Raw genomic sequence first — 13,894 nt, 5'->3', positions numbered from 1 at the left:
TAAACCTCCTGCAAACCGACATCAAACTCCTTTTACTGACGGGATTGCGTCTTACCTGCCCGTCTCTTAAATTGAGTAGCCACCGTGACATGTATGGGCCTTATCACACCATCCATCTATTTTTTTCCTATCATTTTAGTTATTAATTTAAAAATTAATAAAATCCAAGGCTCAAGTGGATAATGATTCTCACCGTTGAAACTTTTGTAGTACCCATCCGATGTTTATTTTTGCTGCTGTAGGTACCTGTCGTGCGAAGACGAGCACAGACACTCCTCGAGCTCCGAGTTGTACCAGCGGTTCAAAGGAGATCAAAGTTACATGGCCCCCACAGTGATGTATTTATTATATCTACACCGTTCATCTATTTTTAGAGATCATTTTAAAGCATTATCCGAAAAATGAATTATATCCAAAGATCATCTGGACCACACCACAAATAGCAGCCGAGATAATCATTTTCTCCGTTAAACAATTCGTAGGGCCCACCATAACGTTTATTTTATATCTAATCTGTTCATAAGGTCACAAAGATCTGAATTAAGGGGAAAAACAAATTTTATATTGACCCAAAACTTCTGACCCCACAAAGGGTTTCAATGGTAGACGTTCAATCCCCCACTGCTTTTTGCAGTGTGGTCCACTTGATAGTTAGATCTGTCTTATTTTTTGTCACAAGCCTTAAGGCGAGCTAGCCAAATGGATGGACGGTTTGGATATAACACATACCTCATGATCAGACCCAAAGAACTTGCTAACGTCAATACAACAGCTATATAGCTGTTGTGAGGTACACTAGCCAATCCGCTTCCTATGGAGACGGCCGGGTAGTAAAATCGACGTTTCCTTGTGTCTTTCTAATACTGTAACAGAGCCTATTAAAAACCCACTGCATCCTACTAATACCGTAAGAGAGCCTATAAAAACCTATCGCATATCCGAAAAGAGAAAAAGAAAGAGAGAATCCAGAGAAAGAGAGAAAGTTGAGTTGAAGTGAGAGAGAGAGAGAGAGAGAGAGAGAGAGAGAGAGAGAGAGATTCAAGTTAGCTGATAAGGTGAGTTTCAAGGTTAGCTCAGGTAAGTTGACTTATGCAGATTCTAATTCTAAATAAATTAGATTTTTATAATTTTCTAGTTAAACTATATGAAAGTTGGTTCAACCTGGTAAGGTTTTTTTTTTTTCTTTTGGGTTAGCTTGTAAGTACACACCCATGTCAGTACACACACTCCATGTTAGCCTCCCCTGATAGGGATCGATACCAAGACCTCAAGTGTTGAAACGAGGTATCTCCACTCAGTCTACCAGTTGAGGAGAACTTATGTCAGTTTTCGAACTGGTCTATATCCATGGCTTTGAAGAAGGTGACCCTGAAGAGCTCGGACGGTGAAGAGTTTGTGATCGATGAGGCGGTGGCCCTCGAATCGCAGACAATATCAAGCACATGATTGAGGATGACTGCACGAACAATGGCATCCCCCTTCCAACATCACTAGCAAGATCCTCTCCATGGTCATTGAGTGTTAGGATATGGAGTTTGAGAAACTATTTAAATAAAATAAATTTAAATTGAGAAAAAGAGAAAACTTATCGATTTATAGAAGTCGAGGCGTGACGTGAGTCACTCGGCTTAAAATCGAATTTGCTCCCCTTGGACAGCGTCCCAAGTGCAATAGGTTTCCAAAGCAATCGACCTCCAGGATACAACGACTATAACCCGGTCCCAGCGGTGCACTCATTGTACACAGGCTTGAACCACTTGTAGTCTTAACCAAAACTAGAAAATACTTAAACAAAATTTTTAAAGAGAAAATCAATTTTCTAATCCATTTTAAAACTTAAAATCAAAAGTCTGTTTATAGACTTTGTGAAGACACCATTAAGGGTGTAAAGACACCCTTTCACAAAGGGTTGTGATTATTGGGTTTAAACCCAATTGGTGCGAACCTTAGGCTTCAAAAGACACAACTTTTCAAAACTAAATATGAAAAGATGCAACCTTTCAGACTTAAGTGAAAAGACACATCCATAGGGCACCTATGGCTACAGTCATAGCCCGTCCCAATGGATATTTTGAAACACTAAATTATTTTAAAATAATTTAAAATAGAACAATCCCACACATGTTTCAAAATTTTTGACATTTCAAGTTAAGATGGAAGAGTTGTGCAATGGTGTCGATGTCACCATAGACTTGAACCGACATTAGACTAAACATGACAGGTCTATAGGAATCAGGTGACACCATAGCCTTGAACCTGATTCCTTTTTATGTAGATCGTAAGTACATGCCACTGACACAACTTTTTTACTATAAGTGATTCTGTGGTTCGGTTCATTTCGGTCATACACCATTACCTAGATTTCATGAGTGCTCTAGAGAATTTGTCTAGATTCTCATAGGAAGTGGCTTTCACCTCCACACCCATATAAGTGAATTTCATCAAGTGTACGCAGCAATTTGGTACACCACTAAATATATGGCTATGCATTCATTAAGAGTTCAAAAATTCATCCTTCTTCATTGCTGCTCGCACTGTACACCATAGAAGGGGCTCATTTACATTAGTGCAATCATCTACCTCATGTCTTGTTGTTTACCCATTGAACCTATCTAATAGAATTTCTACTTGTATAGGTTGGGTTACCAACACTAGTAGCTCATATATTAGGCTCAGCCTCATTCCCTTCGATATATCATTGACAAATCTTTTAGAAGGTTATTCGGTCCGATGATTTATGACCCGTAGGCCTTTTATCTCCACCCGTCATTTATCCATCAGGCTTTCGCCTATTACGAAAAATTAACCATTGTTACCTTCCATAATAGTTAGGCCATGTCTTACTCCCAATGTGGCTGATCATCCTTTCGGACTAGTTACGGATCATCACCTTGATAAGCTATTGCTTAACCAACTAGCTACATAAAAACTAGCCTCTGCTTAGGCGAAATCCTCATTTTGCTCCTCAGTCAAATATTTGGCAGTCAGTTGCAACCTCTTTGGCTATTCATATCTCAAGCGAAAGCATACCGAACTCATTTCTAACCTCTCATAGTAAAAAATTACGACTTCATTAAGCAATAGATACTGAGCATCACTTTTATTACAATAGTTGTCGTGTCACTGGCTCTGAATATAACCAACTTTTTTTTTGCCTTGAATATACTCTTACCATTCAACCAACTTCACTAGCCCAACAATTAACCAACTGGTTGTAAAGTCAATTAAACTTATTGTATCTGTAGTACAAAGAGGCTGGAGTAATCTGTCATGCATAGACATATGACAACTGAAATAGAGTATAACCTTCATATAATTATATTATAATATTATCATGTTATTACATGTTCTCTAACACATGAAAGGTTGGCCAATTTATCAATTAGTGATTAGAATTCAATACAATCAATGGATATTTGGCAACTGAATATGGAGGAAAAATGTCCAAGTTCATTATCAAGTATCTTGATTGACGGATTGAACAATGGGCTCCATAAGTGCATAAGTTTGCTCATTAGATACATTTGTTGATAGTAAAACAACATATTTCATTAAATGAACTTATATTATCATATGAATACCATTCTTAAATGTCCAAATCTAGCCTCTAATGAGAATAGAATATAGCCTAAAAATCTCATTGATCCAACAATCATCTTATGAATTCAGACCGCTACCAATATTCTTTCTACCATTCATTTGATGACTACCAATTTGATCATTAAAACATACAATATGTTTAATTCCAGACACCTTGTCTTAAAAATCTACATGTCAATACAAAACATATGCATATTGATCTATAACATTCAACATATAGTTTTCTTAGTGCAAATCTTTAATTTTATGTCAACCCATTTATCAAATACTTATTAACTAAACTTATACTCCATGGGTTAAGTGATTTATCTAAATACATCCAAGTGCACCCCCACAATTTCATATTTTAGTCTCGATAGATATATCTATGGCCCACTTGATAAATATATTAAGAAAAATCTTTCGTAGGAACTATCATATGAATTGACTAGATAACATTTTTTAGAAAGTATGGTGAATGATGCCAAAAGTGAATGTAACTTGTCTCATAAATTAGGCATGCATACTCGTCATCTTATCAACAACTTTATGTATAAGAGTAATAATATGAACCATTTATAAAAAAGTAGCAATAAGTGTGTTAAACAGTTAAGTAATATGTGCCGACGGTCCATCTATTATTGAACCCAATATTCTATATTAATTTTTACATAATAAAATGTAAGTCAGAATTAATATTAAATTAAGACACATTTACTACTAGTCCACTTGAGAAACTCAAGTCATTATTGCTTCATGGTAAGTAAAACTCTAGAGAGACAAGCATTCATATAATGTGAGTTATCAAATACTTAATATTTAGAAAAATAGCACACATGTAAGATCTAGACCTTTCATCTATTGGGCCCGCAAAAGACAATATTTTAAAAATATACCAGCCCAATCATCCCACATGGGCTAATATAATATTTGTATGAATTTATAACTTTGGAACATTGTAGTGTATCTAAGTACATAACTCCCACAGTTTAAAATCTTTATAAATGAGATCTTTTCCATATATGTACAATTTCTGAGTGTCTATGTATTAAGAATCATACATTGTTTAATGTTTTATATTATAATGGGAAGAATATATTTTGTACATGTAACACATGAATACAAGACTCGAACATTTCAATCATCAATCCACATAGGATGGATCAAAGACCACAAGATACATGCAATGATATAAAATGAATAATGTGCGTTGTCTATAGATACACAGTGATAAGTGGGCCCATGGTATGATAGACTTAGCCATTCAATATAACATACTAATTTATTTCTTACGTGCACTCATTATCATAAAGGTCGTTCATACCAATGGTTAGTCAACGTTATAACTTAATTTTTAGGTCACTGTAAATATAAAGGACCCACTAATGAACTACTCATGTTACAAACATGTGTGCAGTGACACCTTAGTGTATAACCGTCCATTGTACTGCATTTCTAAAGATCAACATCAATATAGTTATTCATTCTATATATGCACATCAATCACTCAAAAATCAACTCCTTAACATGCACTTGATCAAAATGACATATTATATTTATTCTAGCACCAACAATATAGGAGGCCTCATTTTTTTACAATTCAGACCATGCACTCTTGTGCCACCCACCATCAGTCGCCATCAAATATCTTTCCAAAATCTCCTATCATAAAGTAGACAGTAAAACATCCACTTGCAGTCCATAAGTTGAACGTGTAAGATTGTCAATTGAGAGAATATTTTGGTGACACAAATTATACATGGTACGACACATTAGCTGAATAGTCTTGATCATTAAAATTAGGTCTGAATTAGATTATCCAAAATATAGAATTATAGAGTGCATGTGTATGAATGACGGTGTTTTGCTAAAGTACACATAAGAGAATAAACCCACGTGTAATTAGGATAGATGATTCTAATCGACATTAAAAAAAAAAGACACACAAACCCACAACTATCCTTTGTCTTTTTTAAATAAATAAATAAATAAATTCCACCGTGAATATCCAAACAACAACACATGTCCAACCCATAGAGACCAACAAAACTCTTTCATATAAGATCTCTAATTTTATTTTATTTTTAAATTAAAATGGTTATAACTACCTCCCTTCTCCATCTTCTTTCAATTGCTAACAACTGATGGTAACCGTTGCCAACACATAAATGATTTCATTTCACCCAACATATCTTCTTCATCTTTTCATTGTCCTCTTTGCGCCACATCCACCATTATTATTAGAGATTAAAATGAATTCATAATTGGAGATGTAATGTATTGGCCACAACCTAACTCGAATGTTGGATCATACCATGTATAGAACTTTTGGAGGATCATAAGATTGACAAAAGACGTTGTGCTCAAAATAGCAGATAATTGTAAGTGGGGCAACGGATTAAGATCTTGTAAATCATATTCAACAACTTCCATACCACAACATGATTATCCAGACCATTCATCTAACAATTCCTACCATAAATAAGACATATCAATATTTATGATACCGTAGATCACACTATGCCCTAAAAGAGTTAAAAACTACAGGCTGAAAAGAACTTTCAAATGTAATTTCATATGAAAGTTGTGCATGCTGAGGATATTTGATCAGTCAGATTTTTTCCTTTGTGTGTTGCACTTGATGAAGATAGTATTTGTGTATACAATACCATCATTGGTTCGCATGGTTCCCACCATTTATGTTTTAAAGATTCTCTATGAAAGTGGCTCTCCTTTGTTTATGCATGCATGGTGGTTGAAAAAGTTCCTGATACTTGTGTCCTACCCTGATATTTTAGTTTTAAAGGAATCCGGAATCAATCCTCATTATACACAAATGGTGAATAGTAGTAGATACCTACTTGTTGTGGCACCACATATGACTTGATCTTGTTGTGTGTGATAGACTAGCATTGTCAGTGACAAACATAAAAACAATCAATAGGCTATAGTACCAGTGCATAATTTAAGCCTTTTAGATGATTTGCATAGGTGGTCTAGAGAATGTGTACAACAAATATGTGTAAGATCCTAACCATTAGATGGTATATGAGGGTTCCAAATTATATGGGCCATGACTCACAAATCATGTTGGTGTGGTTTCCTTTTAAGCTATTCCAACAAGATAAATGCAACCATAATTTTTAAATAGTTTTTCAAACATATTCGATTTCAAGATTGTTGAGATATGGAGTTTGAAAAACTATTTAAATAAAATAAATTTAAATTGAGAAAAAGAGAAAACTTATCAATTTATAGAAGTCGAGGCGAGACGTGAGTCACTCGGCTTGAAATCGAATTTGCTCCCCTTGGACAGTGTCCCAAGTGCAACAGGTTTCCAGAGCAATCGACCTCCAGGATAGAACGACTGTGCACTCACTGTACACGGGTTCGAACCACTTGTAGTCTTAACCCGAACTAGAAAATACTTAAACAAAATTTTTAAAGAAAAAACCAATTTTCTAATCCATTTTAAAACTTAAAATCAGAAGTCTATTTATAGACTTTGTGAAGACACCCTTAAGGGTATAAAGACACCCTTTCACAAAGGGTTATGGCTATTGGGTTTAAACCCAACTGGTGCGACCCTTAGGCTTCAAAAGACACAACTTTTCAAAACTAAATATGAAAGGATGCAACCTTTCAGACTTAAGTGAAAAGACACATCCATAGGGCACCTATGGCAACAGCCATAGCCCATCCCAATGGATATTTTGAAACACTAAATTATTTTAAAATAATTTAAAATACAACATTGAGTACTGCAAGAAACACGTCGAGGCGGATGCTAGCAAGAAACCCGATGACCGCTCCAGCGACGAGGAGCTCAAGGCCTGGGATGCGGATTTCGTCAAGGTCGATCAAGCGATCCTCTTCGATCTTATCCTGGCAGCGAACTATTTGAACATTAAGAGGTTGCTCGACCTAACTTGCCAGACAGTGGCTGACCAGATAAAGGGAAAGACTCTCAGAGAGATCTACCAGACATTCAACATGAAGCAAGATTTCACTCTTGAGTTAGAGGAAGAGGTCTGACGGGAGAACCAATGGGCTTTTGAGTAAATGAAACCTCTGACCACTGCTTACCATGTGTTGATCATACATATACATGACGGAGGTGGCGGTGGTGGTAAGTACAGAGTCATTAAATTAGTAGGGTTGGCGTCTTTGTAGTTTTTAAGTGTATAGAGGGGTTGGTTGCAAGCAAACTATGGATACTCGCTTCCAACCTCAGATTTGCTTTCTTTCTTTTTTAATCCTTCACATTCTACACTTGTGTTTTGGATCTTGCTTTCTAGTCTTCCATGCTTCAGATTCTTTTGATTTTGATTTTGATTTTTATTTTAAAGAACGTTTAAGAGAGAGAAATAAAAGAGAAGAAAACCACGAAGCTGCGACTCAACCTGATGTATGGGCCAAAAATCTGAAAATCTGAAAACCATAATCTGAAAATTTGAAAAGTTAACTTAGATTTGAGTTGTAAAAAGTAAAATGGAAAGTGAGATCTCAATTAGGTGTTCCGTATACCCAAAGGCTATTGATTGGTGTTATGTGGGCCCATCATGACGTATATGTTTCATCCATGCCGTTTATCCATTTTTTTCAAATCATTTTATGATATGAACCAAAAAAAAGAAAGAAAGAAGGTATATCCAAATCTCAAGTGGACCACACAGGGTTGATCGAACGCCCACCATTAGAAACTTATTGGAGGCACAAATAATTTGAATCAACCTTACATTTGTTTTTTCATTTCATCCACAGTTTTATATGACCAAATAAACATATTCAATGTCAAATAAATATTATCGTGTGTCCTAGTAGGTTTTTAACACTTGACATTTTTACCTGAGATTATTATTTTTATTTTTATTTTTCAAAAGAGAGCTTGAATTTCATTATGAACAAAAAAAGCCCAAGGCTATACAGCTCAAACACTAATTCGGACCAGACCAATAACAAAAAGGAGAAGGCACACCTATCCTAAGGAAAAAAAAAAAGGCAACACCTAAGAGGGACGGCCCTATCTTAGATAACCCAAACCAACTCAATCCAGGACTATATTGCCCTTGATGACAGGGGGAAGGGAAACCCTCGATCTGAAAATCATCTCTGCTTGGGTCTCACTACCCAGCCTGGCTAGCCCGTTCACCACCACGTTAGCTTCCCTCGGCGTGTGAGCTATACGAATGTCCAAGGTTCGCCGAAGCGCCTCTATCCTATGCCTCCAGTACCACAAAGCCCAAGGCCCGCAAGACTCCTTAGCAAGGGCCGCTACCACTGAACTGGAGTCACTGGACACCTCGATTCTCGAGAACCCAAACGCCGCACAGTACTACTCGATGCCATACAAAATTGCCTTGAACTCTACCAAAGTATTGGATCCTCCCCCATACCCAAAAGCAAAAGCGAAAAGGAATGCCCCATTACAATATCTACCCACACCACCACCCCCCGAGGGACCTGGGTTTCCCCTCACCGAACCATCGACATTCACTTTGACCCATCCCCGGGGCGGCCTAAATCATTTCACGATGACTGGCGGGGGTTGGATGGGGAGGGGAATGTTGATACCAAGGGTCTCAAGCGACACGCATGGGAAGAGGCAGGGATTGGGCATCGGGAGGCCTTCAGCTACCAATCTGACCCAGGGCAAGACATTCTCAATAATCGAAGACCCCCTCATCATTTGATTGTCGTAAAGCGCTTTGTTCCTCGCTGTCCACAATTCCCAGGAAATGAGGGGAGGGATGAGGCCTTTAAGCAGGGGAAGAGACCGAGATCTCGGCAGGACGCCCACCATCTAGCGGCAATGGAGGTGGCAGCGGACACACCTAAGAGAGGGACGTTGAAAGTCCTAGAGAAGACTCCCCACACTTGGTTCGCCGCCTAGTTATTTACAAAAAGATGATCCACCATTTCCCGTTGAGGCGAAAGAGGGCAGCAAACACACCTAGGCGCCAAACTGACCCCTTTCCTCTGGACAACCACCTCAACTGGCACAGCACCACGGAGAATCCTCCAGGCTAACAGCAAGACTTTGGGCGGAAGTTTGGCATGCCAAACCCACTTGGCCCAGCTCCTCTCAGCTCTAGGCCTAATAGATTATCAAGCCTTACCCACAGCTAGCTCCCCATCAAACGAATCAACCTAGATGCACCTGTCTTCTGCTAGAGAGGTGCAGAAACCTCCCTTCCTGAGGAGTTCTACCACCTGCTGAGGCAGCATAGCTGAGGCAATAAAGTGGGACTTCCAGCCTGCTTGCCCGATGAACTCGCTGACTAGCGCTGCTTCCTGATTAGGGGGCACGGGACGAAGGTTGTACGCGCCGAGGGGGCCCAACCCCAGCCAATCATCAGCCCAGAACCTGATATTACCTGAGATTTAAATGTCTCATTCTTGATATAAAACTGTATAATAATATATAAAATGGATGAACAGTCTGGACATAACACATGCATCATAGTAGGGCCCACATATATAGCACCAGCCACCTACCTAGTGGCAGCGTTACTAGCCAAACCGCATCCCCAGTGACCGTGCAGCCAGCGTAAACCATGTCCATCCCTTTTGGCGGCTGATTTAGGGTATGAATGAATCAGATTCAAATCTTAAGTGGACCACACCTAAGGCAACATTGATGATTGAATGCCCGCCATTAAAAACTTCTTTACGGATACCGGAATGTTTATTTGCCATCCAACCTCTTGATAAGGTCACAAAGACCTAGATGACGCGGTCACACAAATATTAGCTTGATCCAAAACTTTTGTAGCCCCAGAGAATATTTTAATGGCTGGAGTTCAATCACCAAAGTTTCCTGTGGTGGGTCCACCTGAGATTTGGTTTTGCTATACCCTAAAATGAGTGGGAAAAATAGATGGACGGCTTGGATATAAAACACAGACTTTACTGTGGGGCCATAGTCAGGGATACTCTGAAGGCGCGTCCCTCTGTTCATGGCACGTGTTTGCAACTCGGAGCCATGCATCAGGTGATTCATGTGGTAGTGGTACCCTCCGATGAATGGAAAACATAAATATCGGACTGCTCTAAGCGTTATGTGGACCCATAAGAAGTGTTTCTCTCGTGGTTTAGTCCAGCAATTTGTTTAGGATTTTCTGATGGATTTCTGATACTAATGGATAAGAAGACTAAGGGATGTTTACTTGAATTTAAGATCTAATGAACAATTCCAACTCCCTCGTCAATCTAAGGTTTGTAACTCAGGCAAGTACCGGAATGTGGAAGATTTTTGGAAGCATGGGACAGGTTTACATGCTAAGGCCATTTTATCATTCCACCCAACTTCACGTGTGGACGCATGCTTAGAAAATACACTGATATCAAATTCTATAACAATCAATTATATATAGTAAAATATTTCACAGAACTCATAATATATGAGTTGGATCATCATCCTAACTTAGCTAAATCGAAGCTTTTTCAAGGTCCCGATCGCGAAGTAGAATATCCTTGCGGTATTGGTAGCGCTGAAGTGTCACAAGTGTTTCTCTTGCAATAATGTGGAGATCTCTTAATGGTTATAAGAATATACCATTGGTTGCCTGAATGTATATCAAAATGTAGGCAATATGATAGATTTCGGTCCACATTTCGACTTTTTAAGATGGACCCAAAGTGGTTCCTGTTGGATTAAGGTGGAAAGCTTAGGTGATCGGATGCTATTTGGTTACAGCATCATCTGATGACGGCTACAAAGGTAATTACACATATTTTGCAAATGCTAATGCAGGCGATGATTCGGGTGTATTCCACTTAGAAGATGGTAGTAGATTCTGTCTGTGGAAGGGTAACACCGTGGTGTAATAGTTTTTATATATAATAGTTTTTTTTTTTTTTTATTCTTTATTGATAACTGTATTTGCATTAATATAATTTATTTAAACTTGGGAATCAGATGGTCATAGCATATTATATTCAATTGTTCATATCTTGATTTAAATATTTTGATTAATCGCCCACTATTATGTCCATTGCTAAAACCATAGCAAAAGGTATGGACAGCGAGGGAGATTATGGACAAGTAGAATTATATGATACATGGCCAATTGTTTTGTAACGAGATGTATATGTTTCATCCATGCCGTCCTTCTATTTTTATAGATAATTTTACGCTATGAGCCCAAAAATGAGCCAATCTCAAGTGGACCACATTACAGGAAACAGTGCTGATTGAACATCGACCATTAAAAATATTTTGGGGCCATAGAAGTTTTGGATCAATGTGATATTTGTTTTTTCCATTCATCATCTATGTATGACCTAATCAACAAATTGGATGCCAAATAAACAGTACAGTGGACCTTAGGAAAATGGTGGATATCTGATCACTATTGTTTGTTTTCCTGTGGTGTGGTCCACCTGAGATTCATATCCCTCTCATTTTTGGGATCCCTAAAATGATCTTTAAAAATGGATGAACGGCATGCATGTAAAATGTAGTAGCCAAAATTTTGATTTTGCGACGGTCTTAGTCTGTCGCTAATGGAAAACGTCTAGCGCCCACCTTTTCGGAAATCGTTGTAGTTAAAAAAGTGACGGGATTTAGCGTCGAACCACAATCCGTTGCAAATTAAGATTTTGCAATGGATTTTGCCCCGTCGCAAAGTACCACCCCTAGCGACGGATTTTATTTGTTTTTGTGACGGACCATGGTCCCTCGTAAATTGAATTTTGCCCCCTTTTTTTTTCTTTTCTTTTTATATAGAATACGGTAGTAAATTGTTTTATTGCAGTTTAAGAAGTGTTTTTTAATAGAATTTCAATGCTTTAATTGTATTTATTTGTATCAAAGATTATTTTTGTATCAATTAGTTGAATGCAACGATTTTTGTTTTGTTTTTATATTAATTGAGTGGGAACTATTATTAATATTTTTTGTTTTTGTTTTAATAATGATATTTAAATGCTTTGCAATATCACACAAAAAATCCCACCGTACATCCTTCGTATTTTTGGAAATGAAGTTCGAAAAAATTTATGATAAAAAAAATTGATATTTTGATATATAATTGACATTTCGAAAAAGAAAATTGAGAGGTTTAAAAAATTTTATGATTTTGAAAAAAATAATTGAGAAATTTTAAATAAATAAATAAATAAAACAATTAACAATGTTATAGAAAATTTGAGATTTTGAAATAAAAACTGTTATTTAATAAAATCAAGATTTTGAGAAAAAAATTAAGAAAATTAAATAATTTTGATAATTTTGAAAAAAAATAGTTATCGAAAAAAAAATGATATTTTGAAAAATAAAGTTGAAAAGATTAAAAAAAAATTTGTGAAAATTTTGACAACTTCCAAAAAAGAAAATATTTTGAAAAAGAAATTGAGATTGTCTTTTGAAAAAAAAAATATATTTGAGAAGTTCGAGAAGAAATGAGAAGTTAAGAAAAGAAATATTTTTAAAAAGAAAATGGAGAAGCTCGAAAGAATTGAAATTTTGAAGATTAAAAAATCGAGATTTTGACAAAAAACTAACATTTTAAAAAGGAAAATTGAAAAGTTCAAAAAAATTTATGAATTTGAAAAAAAAAAAATTGAAAATGTTCGAAAAAAATTGACATATTGAAAAAAAAAAAAAAAAAAGTGATTAAAAAAAAACACTGAGATTTTGAGAAACTTTGAAAAAGAAAATTGAAAAGTTGAATTTCTCAGAAACATCACCACGGTCCCTCAGTTGCCTGAAGGCTTTGGCAGGAAATCCGCGTCTTCTGTGAAAGCGTTTTTCAGATGGGACCCACCGTGATCTTTTTCAAGAATCAGCTCGTTTTTCAGATGGGACCCACCGTGATCTTTTTCAAGAATCAGCTGTCCATTCATTTTGTGAGCTTATTTTAGGAGATTAGACTAAAATTAAGCACTATCAATATTCAAGTGGGCAGTAATAAAGGAAAAGTGGTTAGGAAAATTCCTACCGTTAATACCTCCCTGGTTTGACAGGATGTTTACATGCCATCCATACCGTTGATAATGTCATTCCTGTTGGAATCAACTGAAAACACAAATATTAACATGATTAAAAACTTATGTTGGCCCACGAATATTTCAACTGTGGACGTTCAAGTATCACGTTTTCGGTCCACTTGAGTATTGGATACGGTTTATTTTTGGCCTTAAATACTAAAATTAACTTAAAAAACGGATGGACGGGAAGGATTTCTCACAAACATCACAGTGGGCCCCACCTGGGTTCCCAGCGCAGGCGAACACCAAATCTGCGCGTTTGGACGTGCGTTGGGGGAGCGGATTGGCTACTTACCCAGCCATCAGCCAATGGCTAGTAGTC

General features: G+C 37.0%; 1 protein-coding gene and 1 pseudogene across 1 annotated transcript in view; both read left to right on the top strand.

Annotated features, from left to right (window-relative positions):
• The first annotated feature begins 1,042 nt into the window (after positions 1–1,042).
• LOC131219283 (SKP1-like protein 1A) overlaps positions 1,043–13,894 on the top strand; it is a 51,995-nt gene continuing 39,143 nt past the window's right edge. Inside the window, exon 1 of the mRNA XM_058214351.1 lies at positions 1,043–1,134. The gene's annotated coding sequence lies outside the window, so the exon portion shown is untranslated. The remainder of the gene's footprint in view (positions 1,135–13,894) is intronic.
• LOC131219285 (SKP1-like protein 1A) lies at positions 1,348–7,880 on the top strand (annotated as a pseudogene).

Source organism: Magnolia sinica, chromosome 11 (assembly GCF_029962835.1).
Source record: "Magnolia sinica isolate HGM2019 chromosome 11, MsV1, whole genome shotgun sequence".
Lineage (NCBI taxonomy): Eukaryota > Viridiplantae > Streptophyta > Magnoliopsida > Magnoliales > Magnoliaceae > Magnolia > Magnolia sinica.
Note: the sequence above shows the minus strand (reverse complement) of the source record. Positions and strands in the feature narration are given on the sequence as shown.